This window comes from Neltuma alba, unplaced genomic scaffold, assembly GCF_004799145.2.
Source record: "Neltuma alba isolate B1F8T4 unplaced genomic scaffold, ASM479914v2 tig00012647_pilon, whole genome shotgun sequence".
Lineage (NCBI taxonomy): Eukaryota > Viridiplantae > Streptophyta > Magnoliopsida > Fabales > Fabaceae > Neltuma > Neltuma alba.
In genome coordinates this window covers 1-18,621 of record NW_021637082.1, presented here as the reverse complement: position 1 = coordinate 18,621, position 18,621 = coordinate 1, and the positions used below count along the sequence as shown (strand labels likewise).

Sequence of the window (18,621 nt, the reverse complement as noted above, 5' to 3'; positions counted from 1 at the left end):
AAAAAGGGAGGAAGAGGAAGAACCATTTGTCCGTTAGAATTAGCGTCAACGAAAAGCGTAAAAAATGGATAAATGGGGGCGGGGCCCATTCGGTGATGAACAGCCTGTCACGTGCACGAGGCCACGTTCCTCTTCGGCAGCCCATGACCGTTTGAACTTTGGAGAATGAAAATGCTACCGCCTAGGTGAGGACAAAAAGAGGATAGACAGCGACGGCCATTTTTTCTATGGTAATAAAAAAGAATATGATACTACTATATAAAAAAAAAAGTTAGTGACAAGATTTATCATTCGCTTATAATAGAATTTTTTTAATTACATTAGAAAAGCTTGCATATTGATTTTTTTTTTAATGTTTAAGATACTTCATTATATTTTTCTTAAAAAAATTCTTAACACCATCTTGATTTATTTCTTAACATCACTAGGAACAAAAAAATTTTAAAATATTTTAAACTTTAGAAAAATGGCTTTATTGTGAATTTCATTTTTTGATAACAAGATACCACTTCAATTAATAAGAAATATTATTTGGAGCTACAATTTAATTTTTAAAGTTCGCGCAATATTATTGCAAGAAAAAAAGTGACTGGGCTAAAGATAATTCAATATGTTTTTAAAATAAATGAAAACGGGTCCAGTATTTTGTCTAAACAAGTTGGGGCTTAAGCCCATGTGGCCCGGTGACAATCTCGTCGACTGAAGAAGAGTTTTGTCGCTCCTCCCCGAATCCATGTGTCGTCGTCGCTGCTGCTGCTTTCGCCCTCCTCTTCATTGATCTCAGAACCAATCTTCGTATTCGGACTCGTCGCCTCCATTTCGTGAGTGCTTCCAGTGTTTCTCTTTGAATATCATACTTCCTTGGATCTGTGAACTACTTTTAAATTCATTGTTTTCAATTTTGATGTCTAAAATTGAACATGCATATTCGCCGGCCATGAACCAAAATCAGCGAGCATCTTCAGTGTTTTATTTTGGGCACTTTCGATTTGGGATATTGGAACTTCATCATTTGACTCAACCCGAAGTTTCTGCCTTTCGCATGTTTTTGTTAGATTATCTAACTGGGAATGCTGCACTTAGTACTTATGTCCTCCACTTTTATCTCGTTCTTGCACTTGCGTGTTTGTTTATATTACATCTATTGCAAGATGTGTAAAACGAAATGCCAGAAATTGACAAACTGTGTCTATGGCTTATTGGAAGATGCGGGTTTTGTGCAATATGAGGTTGGGGGAAAAGATAAGTATTACAATCAAAGAATTAGCGGTAATCGCATTTATTGGGAGGGTTTTTTTTTTTTTTTTTAACGGGCTTAATTGTCTGCGTGCACGTTTTCATATCAAGATGGCTAAATGAACTAACCAGAATGCTATTAGGAATTAGGGATGACTATGCTGGAAGTCTGTTTGTGAAATATCAGTCACTCATACAACTTCATATGTTTTAACTTCATGTTCTTGCCTTATTGGGTTTTTTATGTCACTTGTGTGAAACGGGTGAAAGTTACTGTCAGCGAGCATCTTCAGTGTTTATTTTGGCACCTTTCGATTTGGGAATTGGAACTTCATCATTTGACTCAACCCGAAGTTTTCTGCCTTTCGCATGTTTTGTTAGATTATCTAACTGGGAATGCTGCACTTAGTACTTATGTCCTCCACTTTTATCTCGTTCTTGCACTTGCGTGTTGTTTATATTACATCTATTGCAAGATGTGTAAAACGAAATGCCAGAAATTGACAAACTTGTGTCTATGGCTTATTGAAGATGCGGGTTTTGTGCAATATGAGGTTGGGGAAAAGATAAGTATTACAATCAAAGAATTAGCGGTAATCGCATTTATTGGGAGGGTTTTTTTTTTTTTTTTTAACGGGCTTAATGTCTGCGTGCACGTTTTCATATCAAGATGGCTAAATGAACTAACCAGAATGCTATTAGGAATTAGGGATGACTATGCTGGAAGTCTGTTTGTGAAATATCAGTCACTCATACAACTTCATATGTTTTAAACTTCATGTTCTTGCCTTATTGGGTTTTTTATGTCACTTGTGTGAAACGGGTGAAAGTTACTGTGCTAATAATTGTGTAATCTACATTCAGACCTATGTTTTAATGAATTCAAATTATGCTGGATAATATCGCCTATGATTTAGTTACGTATTATAATCCATTTCTATCTTCTTTTATGAATATTTACAGTGTGGACTGAGATGGCTGGAGGTGTTTTTCAGCAGTTGTTGAGGAGAAGACTTCAGTCCCAACACGCTGTAAGCTTTGGCTTTTCTTTCTTTTTTTTTCTGCTTTTATGGGGAGAATTTAGTAAACTGGCATTTCTGTCCCCTGCAGCCTGTGTACCCCAAAACGGACTCTTAGAATAATGGTTGGGGGTTAGAAAGGGGAAAGAAGTTTTCAGTTGTTATACATATCTGGAGAAGATGCATTATGGATTGGTTTGCTTGCAGATTAGGGAAGCTCTGTGTTTTGTAATTTTATTTTGTCTAGAATTTTATGTTGGCTGTAAAGTCATATTATTGCGGCTAGTTTGTGAAAGAATTCATCAAATCGGTCTTTAGGGCTCATAAAATTACAAGAAGTACCTCCACGAATGAACTTTATTTTACCATCAATGATTTGTGAGCAACTAGTTCTTCTGTTGGAACTGGATTGTTCTTAGTGGACAAACTAATAGATATTTCTATGCTAGTGTTAAAATTTGTGATTGACGAGAGGAAAATTCCTTGCAATATACAAAATACAAAATTTAAGCAAATCCTTACTCTTTTCACAATTATTTTAAGTATTTTCTCTGTCTTATAGCCTATGTCAATATGTTTGCCATTTGTAATCATTCTTTCTCTGGGTGTACCTTTACTACAATGCAGATGCCACTTTCTTCAAATGAATAGCATGTAGCAATGTATTTATGTTACCCAGGTCGTTGCTAACTTGCTAATTGTTATTGAATATTTATGGACAAGTATGTTTTTTTTTTTTTTGGTTGTTGAGTTGCTATTAAACACTGCTTTATTCTGATTCAGTAAATTTATTTCTACTCCATTCCCAAGGGTTCATGGGGAAAGTAGGCTTAGTAATATTTAAACTATATTAGTCCATGTCTGACAATTTGCTTGACAATCTATTATGCCTCTTTGCTAACGATTGCTCTATGCTTTCCACAGACACCGTCCCTTTTGTCATCCATCATCACAAATAAAGATAATGCAGGCTCTACTGGCACAAGTTCCTTGAGAGCACTTGCTTTATTTGGAGCTGGTGTCTCCGGATTTTTGAGCTTTGCAACAACTGCATCAGCGAGTGATGAGGCCGAGCATGGCCTGGAATGTCCAAGCTATCCATGGCCTCACAAGGGCATCCTCAGTTCATATGATCATGCTTCGTGAGTCTTTCTTGAATGTATCCTATATTTTCCTTCTTTTTATCTAACAATGGCTTTTAGCAAGGTCATGAGAATGTACACTATATATGGTTCTATATATGACTTCCTGGGACAGAAATTGAACCCTTTTCGACTTATTCCCATGCTGCATTGGGGTAGCAGTAAGCAGTTGCTACATATTAGTTTTGATTAGCTTTTTGCGAAGTGAGCATTATTTGATTTGTCTCAACCTTATGTTTATATTTTTGGGGAGGTTAGGATGTGCATTCTTCTTTATGCAAGTATCATGAGCTGTAAACAAGTTTCACGTGAACACTAGAGACTTTCAGTTGTGTACTGTTGGTCTTGATGTTTCAAACTAATTTTTGGTGAGCAGGATTCGCCGTGGTCATCAAGTTTATACGCAAGTCTGTGCTTCATGCCATTCTATGTCTTTGGTATCATACCGTGATTTGGTTGGTGTTGCCTATACAGAAGAAGAGGTAAAGGCTATGGCAGCTGAGATTGAGGTGGTTGACGGCCCTAATGATGAGGGTGAGATGTTTACACGCCCTGGTAAACTCAGTGATCGCTTTCCTCAACCATATGCAAATGAAGCAGCAGCTAGGTTTGCCAATGGAGGAGCTTATCCTCCAGATCTAAGTCTTATTACCAAAGTAATTCCAATACCTTATTTGTGATCTCGTTAGATTTTTTTTTTTGGGGTGTATATTTGTAAAATATTAATTTTCTTTTCTTTTCAGGCCCGCCACAATGGTCAAAACTATGTATTTCCCTTCTTACTGGTTATCGTGATCCCCCGCTGGTGTTTCGGTAAATTCTAATCTAAGATTGCCTGAAATCCTACTTGCTGAAGTTATTTTGTGTGTTAACCAAAATTTTCAGGATGCAAGAATAACGTCGAGGCTTTGGCACAGAAATATTTACCTGTAATCTGCATGCATGTTTATTCTGGGGATGGGCAGTTGTTCAAGAGCCCTTGCCCTGGCATTTCTTTTCTTTAAGCCACTTCATGAACAACTCATTTTTAAATTTTGCATGATTGCATTTACAAATCATTTTGCTGGGAATTGTTGAAATTTGCCAGTTTTTGAAGCAGCAGTATATTTCAATGTTAAAGCATGTAACGGTTAATAGGTAAATTCTGTTTTTTCATATTCTGGAGCATATGGTATTGGGTGGAAAATGTATCTCTATATGATTTGATTCATTGAACCTGGCTAGTCCAGTTATCAGTCCTTTGTATATATTGACATAAACCGTGGAAGCTGAATCGAATATCTAGTTTTCTTCAAATCCAATCATCATTACAATTTACAAGTTCATGAAAGTCTTTCTCTGCACCAACTTGCAATATGGGGCTTCAACTCTTAATCATGATCATCTCTCTTTTTAAATTTTTAGATTAGAGAGGGATTGCACTATAATCCTTATTTTCCTGGTGGAGCAATCGCCATGCCTAAAATGCTGAACGATGGTGCTGTTGAATATGAAGATGGCACCCCTGCTACAGAATCTCAGGTATATTAATTTGCCTCTTAACTATATGTTGGCTTGAGGAGTGGCTTTAGCAAATCTTCTCAAAATGCAATATCCATGGGCTCTGGGTGGTAGGAAGCTCATTTGTTTCCATGTGCAGATGGGAAAAGACGTCGTGGCATTCTTGGCTTGGGCTGCTGAACCTGAGATGGAAGAGAGAAAACTGGTCTTGTTTTTCTTATATTTTTTCCCTACCTGATCAATGTATAATGTCATATTTTTCTAACCCAACTTACTAAATGCAGATGGGTTTCAAATGGATTTTTGTACTATCCCTGGCACTACTTCAAGCTGCCTATTTCCGTCGATTGAGATGGTCTGTTCTCAAGTCTCGCAAGCTGGTTGTTGATGTCGTCAACTAACTGCCTTCAACCTTCATTTTCACTTATTCCCCGGTGGCTATATAAGATGCCTGAAATATGTTCAACTCCGGCGCATGAAGCGGCTGGAAGCTTGTTCAATTTTTGGAAGATTGAATTGATAAAAGGAAATATAATGTCCCCCATATGATGTGAGATATTATTTGCGTCTAAAAGATATCCCTTCTCGGGCCCGTGATTTTTAAACCGTCCGAGTCACTACATTCACTTGATTTTTGCAAGCGGATCGCTTTTGGGGCTAATGTTGACGTTCATTTTGGATTAAACAAAATAAGTCGATGAGACACTTTTAATTTTTATTTTTTTCATTCATCAATTTCTGCCAGAATAACTTACATGAATTACGTGCATTTGTCCATTTCTGGCCCTGAGCTCTCCCTCATAAGTTGGCAAAGGCAATCTTGCACTGTTATAATGTTCTGTATGAACAAATGGGGATTGGTCTAACGAAAAAGAATTAAGGGGTGTTTGGATACCCCAAGAATCACTTTTCAAAAGTACTTTTATGTAAATCGAGACAAACTCCTCCATATATTTATTTTGTATACCGTAAAAATATTTTAAAACTATAGTTTTAATCTTATTCTAACACCTTTTTAGTTCTTCATAATGCATGGAATCAAGGGTCTCGAGCAAGAATATTTGTGCTTAACCAAAAAAAAAAATTCTGCGTCAATTAAAGATCCATCAATTGCAATTTCAGTTTAAATCACACTAAGATCATATGTGCGTTCACAAGTGTGTTTATTTGTAAAAATTGAATATGGACCTCATGCTTGTGCGCGCGCGTGTAGAATATATAATGAGCCATGTTTATGGGTAATGTGAAGGTTATTAGGAAAAAGAAAAAGAAGACGAACAGTTAAAAAAAAATCATTATTCTTAGGAGTAGTGGATAGGCACAAGGAAGGAAGATTGAGATTGGACAATTTGGTCAAAGTTTGCCAGATTTTCTTCATGGAAAATCACGAAAACCATGTATGATCACCTGGGAAGACAATTATTGAGGTTAGAGACGAATGAGATGAAAAAGGAGGCTGTTTAATTAATTGGACTGATGTAACCAGAGGCCAACTCAGAAGAAGCTATTCGGTGTGCACCGTTTGTGTTAATTTGACCAATAACCCATCACAGGCTGGGGCACGGCAACTAATTGGCTGTTTACTTTTTGACCCAAATAAAATAAGTTGGTTGGTTGTTTACTTATTTGGGTAGTGGCTTCATGCTCTGTGAAGTATGACAGGTAATGGATCCACATCTGTTGTTTCCACAAATATGAAGACTGTCTAAATTGGATAGGATACGTGCATGTGCCTCCTGTGCTCGTATATGTATACAGTACTTTATATTACTTTCAGTTTTTAATACAAGGACTTGTTTAACTTTAATTTAATCCTAATAAATCCCAATTCATTTTTTTTTTAAGGTACTCCTATAGTAGTTATACATATTAAAATATCCTTGTTAATATGCATGATTAGTAAGAGTATTTGTAATAAATAGGTATCGTCTTTCTTAAAATATTCTTGTTACTCAAGTATATTGCCTAGAACTACCATTATTATAAGGACTATTTTGAAAAAAAATTGATAAATATCAGAGATAAAATATATTAGAATTTTATAATTAGAATCAAAATAAAAATAAATAAATTTTATATTAAACACGGCCGTTTTGAAAGTCGTTACAAACAAAATGGGGGGGACTCTAGTCTTCTCTTGTCTAATTCGCAGGGTAGTAGCTTCGGATGTTGGTCTGGTCTTTGCTTTTGATTTCGACGCCGTCTTGCTTTGTTGGTTCGGAGTTCTTGCGTTGGTTCGGTGTCTCTTTGTTAGTATTAGCGTTCCTATTTATTTTGTTTCTTTATAATAAAATTATATTTCCTTAGATTCCATATATAAGTTTGGAGTCTCGTTTAAAATATAAATTTTATTTTTAAATTTATTCAAATATTTATTATTTTTCAATTTATTTTTAGTTGACTGTATTTAGTATTTTTTGTTATAATGTTACTTTCATATTTTTTTATTTGTTGTCTCTCTCATTTACTCTCTTAATAAATAATGATAAATATATAAAAAATACATTTTAGTATATTAATTATTTTAAAACTATTTAACTACTAGTTTGTTAAACATAATTCTATTATTTGAAGTTTAAATTTAGGAACTGTGGGAGTACTTCCCATAATTAAAACATACATTGAGCCTTTTAATTTTATACAAAACTCTAGTCTGATTCTTTCACCTTAAAAAATTATTTTAGTCATGAAATTATTAGTCTTGGTTTGAAATGATTATATTGGTTATTTTAAAAATTAAACTCAATATATTAACTTTGCAGAATATTTTATTAAACATTAAAATTTTAATATTATCATTTTTTGTTGAGAATTTAAAATTAAAAATTTTAAAAAATATTTTTGAAGTTAAGAAAACTAAATTAAAACTTTTATATAAATTAAAAGATAAAAAATATATGTTAACTAAATAAAAAAGATGATATTCATATTGTCATATTGAAAAGATATTAAATAGTTTCCAAAATTCATAATTTATGCCATAAATAATAGCTCCATTCTTTAGTTCTGCAGTTACTACCCAACATTTATATTTTGAACTGAATGCGATCTTTCTTATTTGGTGTTAAAATATAATTTCCCTCCTAATAAATTACCAACGAGCTTTCGTTATTTTGCAGCGTTCAGTTAGTGCGGATGCATACCCACTCACTTATCAGCAATTACACATTCAACGCTGCGGCCCAAGCGAGTGCGGTCCAAGCACTGTGGCAGGTCACTTCGTAGCTGGGGCCCAAATAGATAGACCAATAAGAATGCACCATCCACAAAGATATTATGAAAGGGACGTTACGGCACGCGCCCATTGAGAGAGTGACAGATAAGGAAGAGTCAACTGTTTGAGAGCGCAACGAGGTTGTTACTGGCCAATCAAAGGGAAGCACGTGCTGAGGTCCTCGAGTAGAGAAAAGCGTATTCCCAATAGAGAATATGGTGCTCGCTGTGAGGATGCCACGTGCCCCTCCTCTTTCCAGGAGTGCTGGACACTATCGCGTCTCTTATTGGCTCCGCCGTGGGACCAATCACAGGCCTCGATTTACGCCTCCCAGATACGCCACTTTTTTTTTCCCAGCGGGGCCCACGTAAATTAAAATTCATCCAATCACAACCCTACTGTTTTCTGTTGCCCTAGACACGTGTTGCTTATTCACCCAGCCACCGCGCTGCCGTTATCATTATCGTTTCCTCCCTGCTCCCCCATCCCTTCTCTCGGCAACAGAGCGAAAACAAGCGACCTTGGCTCACACTCTCAAGAGATCCGCGCCTCAGATTAGGAACTCCCGTTGGTTGATGGACGGTGGAGATGTATGGAGCAACCTAGCCGCGCGTGCCCCCGGGGGCTTCTCGCGATAAAACCGTAGTTAACAGAATAATGCTCAGATTCCGTCCGATCGCGCCGAAACCGGTCGCCGGAGGCTCTGCCTCCGGAGCTGCGGTGCCGGACAACACGAGTAAGGTGTTGCTTTCGGGCAAGAGAGCGAAGCGAAAGTACGTTAGGGTTCGGAGGAACACTGGATGTGGAGAAAGGATAATAATAATAATAACAGATCTTTTGAGAGATCTGAGATGCGAGAGAGTCCGGAGAACGCGGTGTAACTCTTCAGTTGATGCCGGAGAAAAGTGAACTGTCGGGAGGCTCGATCGCCGAGACCTCATGGTGTAAGAACGTTGATCTGGACGTGACAGTGGAGAAAGTTGAGATCCCGAGAAATCCTGAACCGGCAAGGCTGTGGGCAACGACGGGCTCCCTGAACGGCGCCGGAGGGTGGTGGAGTCGTGGGTGACGGTGGAGAGCGTGGGGGACACGTGTACGAACGTAGGAGGGTTAGGTAGTACGGATGTTGAGAAGGTGAAGAATTGGAGAGCGACACGTGTCCGGGGTTCATATCAGACGGTACGGGCAAGGTTGGATGGGTGAACGAGGCGTACAAGAGGATGGTGAGTGGTAAAGACGAGGAAGGGTCGTCGCCGGAGGTGGTGGTGAAGTTGAAGTGAAGGATAACGTGATCTATTCATACGAGGCATTACGTGCGGGGTGAGATTACAGTATACGTGTCAGAAGGAGAAGTGGACGAAGATGGTGCCGTGTGATGTGTGGAAATGGTGGACTGCGGTGGCTTGCATGGAGGAGCTAGACATCAAGGCTGCCCTGAGCTTGGGTCTCTGAGAAACCCAGAACCAGAAGGAAAGAGGAAGATGAATTAGAGTGCCGGAGCCTATGTATCAGGTATTATTTATGTTTGAAGAAAGTTGAAAATGAAAAGTAATAGCTATTAGCTAGCAGCTCTCTGGTTATGCGCTAGGGGTGGGATGGGATGGGAAGTGATCGTGGCTCTTATCTGGTTGGGACTGAAGAGAGGACAAGAGCTAGTAAACGGGAGGAACAACAACCAATACTGGCAATTATCTTACCCATAAAGTATTGTACCGTTCCCCGGGCTTGAGGGTGATTATTATCTGTGTATAGTTACATCTCCCCTTAGCTTAACTATGTAATATATATTGCCGTGACACTCCATAGGGGCTAAAATAGACTGGGGGGATGACCTATGTGATTAATCTAATAATCTAATATAATGTTAAATAAAATGTATGCTCTGCTATACCCAGACATATTCCTATTCTATTGTAATGTGTGTATATATATTATAATATATAGAATAGATATAGATGGATAGAGAGAGGGGGGAAAAAAAGGGAGGGGAAGAGGAACTAGCTGGCCTGAGGCTGTTTTCTGCCAAGAGGAGAGGGTTGGGGCAGAAAAGGGGAGCGGTTGTTGTGATAGCAAGTTCCGAGTGCTATTTATTTGGGTGGGTAGGGGCCCGATATTTGCTGTTACGAATAGCTATAGAAGCAGCAGGGAAGTTGTACATGTTTTAATAATGATAATGGAGGGGTAATAGAAAAATAATGATGTCGAAAACATGAGAAGAGGGACACAATTTTGGACGAGAGAAAGGACTCGATAGGCAGCACAGAGAAAAGTATCAAGTGGGGTCTTTTCATATTTGTCATATAGAAGATGAAGCTAGATAAATTGCCAAGTAGGCTTAATGAGCAAGTTTCTGGATAAATATTCAATATATGTAAGATTAAAGAAAAAAAAACTTTCTTAAAATAAGCAAGAGTCTCAAAGCAACACGTAACTGAGCCATCATAAATTAAGCATCCAATGCGAAAACTTGGAAGGCGTTGGGAAAACCGGGGGGAATCCTTTAATATCTATTATTTTATGCTTTTAGGTGTGCTTAATGGAATCCGTTCATATGCAAGTCGTTTTTAAATAAATAGACTAAATAAATCATATTATTCATGACATTTGAGTACTACAATTAATTTAAGTTTTTCTTACATTAGTTAGATGTATTAGTATGTATTTTATTTTAATATAGGTATAATCAACACTAAAAATGCAAAAGCACACTGGAAACGTACTGTGTGGATATATATATATATATGCACACACGCATACACGCACACATGTACCTAATGACATCAAGCACAAATAAGAATAATAAGCCGAACAAAATAGGCTTTAAAATTTCCTTACTGGACAAGAATACCAAAAAAAAGGCTCTGCACTGTTATATATCAAGCCCGTACATGTACATCATATTCAATTACACGGACGAATCCCCTGCTGTGAAAGCTTTTACGAAGAAGAAAGAAGCGAACTCCTTTAATGAAGCAGATTAAATTGAAGATGATTTGATTGTCATTTATTTGTTGATGAGATATAAATCGCCGAAGTTTTTGGTTATCTACGAAAAGATGTAATCTAACTACGCTTTTGCATGGAATTTACGAATGCTTTGTTACGAGGGGGCTTTTTGATGTTCACTGTAAGATATATATGGTTGGGAAAAGATGGCCTTGTTATCTCCTATTTTCTCGTAAGAGAGATTAAGTTAGGATTATTACTTGTAATAAAATGAAGGAGGATTTGCGACAGAAAGAAGAAACTGATAACGTGGGGGGAGAGCGGTGGGGGTACGTGGCAGGGATGTAACAACTAATGCGAGACAGTGACATACGAAATCTTAGCCGAGATCCGCTTATCTACAAAACTGCAACGTGTCTCATATGAAACATCCATTAATTTTGGGGTGTAATATCTCTAAACATTCTTATTCTTTGGCCTTCACGCGCGTGGTGTCCACGCCTGACGATTCTCATAAAACATAGCCCTCTGAGTGGGCCGTGAAGTCCACGACCCTGCTCTCGAGTGGAGAAAGACGCGGCATCACCGATTCCAGGAGGAGGGCCGCGAATAGAGCCCAACTACGTGTGTTATTCTGGAAGCTCCCCAAGGCCCTCTTCCCACCTCATTCCACAGTACGGCTTTCATGCTGGAAACAGCCCACGGTGTACCATGCTTTCGGCAGTGCCGGACACCTTCTCGTTTCTGATTGGTCCTTATGTGGGACCGGCTCTGCGTACTCCATTGTGCCGGGCCCATCTCTTTGTCGGTCTCAACCCAATCCACCCAATGGTATTGGACTTTTTCGCTGGACACGTGTCCTTTCGCCTTCGCCTTTTTGCTCCCCCTATCATCGCTCCCTTCTGTCTAGTTTGGTAGCGACCTGGCCCCAACTGTTTTCTCTCTCTCAGCCCTCAGCGAAGAGAATATTGCCTCAGAACCTGCACACGCGCCCGCAGATCGAGAGAGAGAGAGAGACATAAATCTGGATCCAACCATGAGCTGGTCTTAATAGTGCTGGGTGGGTAGGGATAAATATGGATGGTGGGGAGGCATGGCGTTCCACGAGATGCGCCGGTTGCTTGCAGGATAAGGCGATGATCAACAGCCTGATGCTAAGATTCCGACCCATCGCTCCAAAGCCGGCTGTGGGAGCGCCTCTACTTGGTCGATCGCCGGCGTTCAATGATAACACCATCGTTTCTGCACGGAGAACGAAGAGAAAGTACGTTAGGGTTCGGAGGAGTTGTAAAGAGGCTAATAAAGGCAGGGAGCGTACTGTGGCAAAAGAAGAACTAAAAAGCAAGTCGGCCACCACGCTGCAGCTGTTAGAAGAGAAGAATCGTGCGGACCAACGGGTCCCATCGAAAGGTGGAGCTTGGTGTAGCGCTAGTACTAGTGTGTATAGTCATACGGTCACTGTGACAGATAAGGAAGATCGGGAAGCTATTAACCCTTTTATTCGGCTGAACTTGAACTTGAACTTGATGAATGATCGTAATCAAGCGTTAGGTCAGATGGCAGTGATGCCACCGGTGAGGAAATCGGTGGAAACGTTGGTGACGGTGGAGTGCGTGAGTGAGACGTGCATGGATGCGCTAGGGTTAGGGTATACAGACATGGAGAAGTTAACCAATCTGGGTGGGGATTCGTGTCCAGGGTTCGTATCAGACGGCTTAAAAGGGGTTGTGTGGGTGAATAGGGCGTTTAGGGAAGATGTTCATGAGCCTGGATCATCAGGACAAGGAAGAGCCGCCGGAGATGGAGGTGAGGTTAGTGATGAGAGAACGACTGGCGTACAGTGCTTTCACATGCCAGTTGAAAGTGCAGTACACGTGGTGGAAGGAGAAATTCTCGCAGATGGTTCCTTGTGATGCTTGGAGAATGGACGGTGGAGGATTTGCATGGAGGCTGGACGTAAAAGCTGCCCTCAGTTTGGGTCGCTAAATATATTAAACCAGATCATTGTTGCTTTCGAAGATGAATCATACAGGTATAGCCAAAAGTCATCGAGCCAGCTGAATATGAATAATCTTATAAAAAGTAGAATGCTAGTCGATTATATGTATGTGTGTATGATATAGGAGGAAGGCAGGGTTGAAGTGGGGACAGATTAGAAAACAGTCTCTATCACGAAATCTGCTAACTTGCTTTTCCTTCCTTAGCATCGGTACCAAAAACTAACCAATGGTTGGCAAAAGAAACAGGGCATTTTGGATAACGATGACGTGCACTCACCAAACATTCACATTGACCCTACGCACACTGACACATGTCAAATACATTGTTATATAGCTTTTGGGTGAACCAATATCAATGTTAGCTTGTTATAGAGAATTATTACAAACTGTTGCGGGACAGATTATGGGGTCAATTGGGGAGAGCCTGAGATGGACTTAGGGTTATAGTTATGTCAACCTATCAAGGTTCTCTTCTTTTACAGTGTATGCGTGTAGCCCTCACGTATTTTCTTCAGCTGAGCCCCATTCCTCATCCCTTGCTTGAGGCCTTATTAGCTAGGGTTTCCCTTTTCTTAGAGGATGCATGCACGTATGCATGTCTGTCTGGTACGATCAATCCTATTAAAAAAAAATGCAGGTTGCATAATAAAATAAATTAATTAGGAATGCACTCAAACAAGATTCATATATCCTATATATATATAGTTAGCTTATCATATGCTACTTTGGTCCCTATAAGTCCTAGTTTGACTTTATCTTGGTCTTAAATATAAGATATCAATCTATTTTATTTCTCATATTTGTATTTTTTTTTCAAAGTAATCATTTTAATAATAGTAGTTTTAGTCAATATACTTAATTAGTAAGGATATTTTAGGAAAAAACAATACTTATTTATCATATATAACTAATTTACCTTATTTTTTAATCTCCTTAAATTAGTCAGCTAGCTCTTATAATTAGGACCGGAAGTAATACTTTGGTCAATACTAAGGCTTGGTATTTGCTTCTCAATTTATGCAGGTGTTTCTGATATATCACTTGTGTCTTTTTGTCTTTTATTTAGTTATATAGGTTTCGTAAATAATCCACTATCAGAGTATCTCTCTAGTTAGACCTCCAACATTCAACTTGAAAATTTTCTCCGGGGAAGTTTATCACTCCATTTATATAGTTGCTTTGCCGCAACACAGAAACAGTCCCAAGTGATCAAGACTGGAGCATGGTGTCTAGTCTTAATTTGAAAATTTGCTGTGGTTCATTATTTGTTAGGAAATAACAGGATACATGCACTCATAGACGTGCACAATCACTTGGCACTGTCAATAACATATAATAATACTACTACAAATCCTAAATCCTTAATATAAGAGCTAATTAAACATTGAATTTGGTTCTAAATATAATACTATGATTTTTTTTTTTTTACTCAATACTATAATCCATCTTGTCTCTAAAGTTTGTAATGTTTTTTCTAAAATATCCTACAGATTGGAACAGGTTCTTATTAAGGGATGGTTCTAACGCACATAATTAAATAGTGTAATTTAGAAAAATTAACATACATTTGTTTTATTTAGCTGACTTAATTAATTTTTTAAATTTTTTTAAATAGTTATCTAGTTTTTGACATTAACGACCAGATGTCCTAAAATCTATAAGACAGAAACTTACGTAAGGGATCCACTTATTGCTTTAATTGGACAGGGGGACATTACTTGACAAGCACTGACGATCCGTGGCTTCAAAATATTATTATGTCGGATGCATGATGCAATTGAAAATGAATACTTTAAAGATTACATTAGTAAGTGTACGGAGTGGTGAAGAAACAAAGATTTAGAAGATATATCCGAAGTTTGGTATCTAACCATTGATTATGAGATCTTGAAATAGGTGTTAATGAATGGTGCATGATGATCCGAAAAAGCAACATGTTGGATAAACAATATTGCTTAACTAACTTGGCCTTGGGGACTGGAAGCTTGGGTGGGGAATATCCTTTGAGTTGAAATATACATGATCATAAATAAGCATCAATTAAGTTGGAATTTATCTCCTGAGCCTCAACAAATTTTGATATATTAAAAGAAAATATGGGTAAATCTATTATGATGAATCCGGTTCCAATAGTTATATAATGTATCATATAGCTCATTTACTCAATTTAATCATAGCTTGTTGTGAACATTATTCTTGCATTTGGAATTTAATTTCTAACTTAATTTTCTATGTTGCTATTTTCATGTGAATTTGTTTATGAGTGCGCACTCTCTCTCTATAATCTAATTAGTAAATATAGTTTTAGTTTGTCGTGAACTTCTATTGATAATTGAGTTAATATATATGTTATCTTATATATATATATGTTGATTTTTGTATTATATACTCATCTATATTCTAAAATTTGAAAAACTATCATAACTCACCTATCATGTTATGTTACACGTACATCTTTATTTGTATTATTACTTGTTAGATCTATCTTTAGCCAACAATAAATGTCCTAGTCGCTGTCAGCCTATACATGAAATAATAATGCTGTGGACAAATTATATCCTTACAAATCTGAGAGAGAGACACAGGATGGCATGATGTGAAATTGTGAGTGAGCATTTTAGAGTGGGGTAGACACTTTGTATTCATCCTCATGACGTGTTTTCTGTTAACGGCAACCAGTCTTTTGCTCCACTGCCCATTAGCTGCTACTTGGTGATTCGCTGATTACTTACCCTTTCTCTTTTTTAGCTGATTGCTATATAGCGTATGGAGCTAGCTTCATTAAGGTATTTTTTTTCTCCTGCAGGATCTCTTGTGGATGTAATAAATATTAATTAACGCTGTTAAATTATAAAAAAAAAAAACATGAGATGGGGACCATGCAAACTATACATATAATTCTTGTATAGTTTATTTTAATTTAATTATAAGGTGAAACTTTGATGCATCGTATTGGACAAATAATGGACTTCTTTAAGAGGCAAAGTGAGATGACTTTAATTATGCTCAGATGAAAAATATATGAAGTTGATATATTCTTGTTATTAAATATTAACATATGCAACTTATATAAAGACGTATTATTATTTATAAGTCATAAATAGCATTGCTTGCTTCAAATTTTTACAATGTGTAAAATTCACACCTACTTAATCAATTCTATGTGAAATGAAAGATGCGGACTTAAATCTGTTTGTTAAAGTATATATACGGTATAACATATTTTTGAAGAAGCGTTGCTTAAATCCTTAAAACAAAATACTAGGTTAGAATCCAATTTTGAGCCTAGTGGATGACGAGAAGTTAGCATAAGTTGACTGTTCACTAAAATACCACTTTCAGTATATGTGTTTTTTTAAAAAAATACATTTGCTAACCATGTGTATTAACTAGAATTATTATTTGATAAAACTTTTAATATATGTAACTGCTGCAAAGACTATTTAAGAAAAAAATAAATAAATATGAGAAACGAAATGGATTGGAATTTTATATTTATGACCAAATTAAATTTTAAACTAACTTTTAGTATATGTTTAAAATTTCAGTTTATGGTAATGTAAATTGGTACATGATGAACCTATGAAGTTCACAAGGTGCCTTTGTGGTAATGGGGATATGCATCCAATTAACTTGGTGTGTCCCCTCCTAGGGAAGGAGGCTGACAAGGTCTTTGATAGAGACGTGAGTTTCAAGTAACAAAGACATAATAACAAATAAACAAGCTCTCTCTATAAGCATGCACATAAATACATACATTGATGAAAATAAACAGTTTAGAGGGGAGAACAATAAATGAGAGAAAAAAACATATTGGAGGATAGGGGGTTGGGAAAATGGAGGGAAAACACAAGTGGAGAGAAAATGCATCTGCTCCTAAATGTTTAGATGAATAGGTGAAAAGTGTAAAAAACATGAGGGGGAAAAAAAGTCATTAATTTTATAGTGAAAATAAAAAAGTATAGAGAAGATGTGGACCCATCATAGCAATTTCAGAACACGTATTCTATCTTTGGAATCTCTCAACTCTAGAAACTTTAAGAAAATACGTGAACCCATGCATGTTTTACTCCTGTCCTTTTCTCCTCCTTTTATCTTTTCATGCTGCTCAAATAGGAGAAAAATTATCTTCTTTCTTATTTCCTCATCTAATTTTCTCTTCCCCGCACTTCTTTCTAATCAGATGTAGGGTAGATGTATATATTAATATAAGCACAAATGGTACCAAGATATTACCTTCTGTACATGCACATGATTTATTAAATAATAGTAGAGAATGTATATCTGTATAATTTGTAATATAACACAAGGCTTGAAGTCTTTGTTGGATGGAGAACGGATTTATTATTGTTATGCGCCCAAATAAAATATAGTACATCTGGTCCTTAATATAAGATTTTGTTTGACTTATATTTGGTTCTAAATATAAGATCCGAATCTACTTTGTTTTTTATATTTATCCTTTTTTTTCTAATATAGTCCTTTAATAATGGTAGTTCTAGATAACAAACTTGATTAATAAGGATATTTTAGAAAAAACAACACCTATTCATTACAAATAACTAGCTTAAATAAGTTTCTTAATCTCTCCCAAATAGTTAACTGGTTTATAATTAGGACTGGAGATAGTGCATGGAAATTTGATCTGTGCTTCAGCTTTGGGCTCTAAAAACAAAATTACAATTACTGTGTTGGCTACATTGGTTATCTGAACTTAATTAGATATGCTTGTTAAAATTTGAAGCAAACATGTTTGATAAATTTAAATAGACATATTGCTAAAACCAACGTGTTTGTTAATCTGTAAACGTACAGGTTTAAAACTATACAACCTCTAGTCCTTAATATAGGTGATCGATAACTTATTTAGAAATATTAAGAAAATTAGTTAAATTGGTTATTTGTTACAAATATGTGTTAGTCTTTTTAAGTCATTCTCTTTAATCATGTGCATTGAAGGCAAGAAACCTTTTAAATATATTTTGAAAAAATGATGAGAATCATAATGGATTAGAGTTTAGTATTTATGATCAAATTAAGGAGGTGGTATTAATCTTTCTTCCTATAGCACACTTTTTGAAGAGAGAGACTTTATGCATTGAAGCCTATCCTTCTCCTTCTGTTTTATAATTTTGTAACAAGAATATCGTGGAGCAAATTTATTATATGTAATGCATTAGTACCTCAGACGTAGCGCTGAGGGGTAGACTGGTAGGTGGTCCTCCATCGCTTTAGGACAGATTCGAGAGCTATAGCAACGGCCGACAAATGTATAATAATTTGAGCAGGCACCTGGCGGTTTCTATTGCCTTCACTTGTGACTATTGTTTATAAATGAAAAAATATGTATATGTAAATATATAGTGGGTACTGTGACAGTTCTATTGGTCGTATTTCAGTGGCTTTATTCTTTTTGAATTTCTGTTGCCTTTTGTCTTCCTTTATGACTATTGACAGCTCTTTTTCCTGTTTTCAGCTTCTAAAATTTGGCTGAAGGGACCCAGATTGGTGTTAAGCAACTCGACAAGTTAAGTGTACATATTTATACCTAATTTTCAGTATCT

The 18,621-nt window shown here is 36.8% G+C and overlaps 1 long non-coding RNA gene and 1 pseudogene across 1 annotated transcript; both read left to right on the top strand.

Moving 5' to 3' along the window:
* Window positions 1–741: 741 nt before the first annotated feature.
* On the top strand, window positions 742–5,365 carry LOC114729583 (cytochrome c1-2, heme protein, mitochondrial-like; annotated as a pseudogene).
* Window positions 5,366–9,577: 4,212 nt separating this feature from the next.
* LOC114729584 (uncharacterized) lies at window positions 9,578–15,907 on the top strand. Its single transcript, XR_003738759.1, has 2 exons — window positions 9,578–9,623; window positions 15,864–15,907. It is a non-coding gene; the product is annotated as an uncharacterized LOC114729584 (long non-coding RNA).
* Window positions 15,908–18,621: the final 2,714 nt, after the last annotated feature.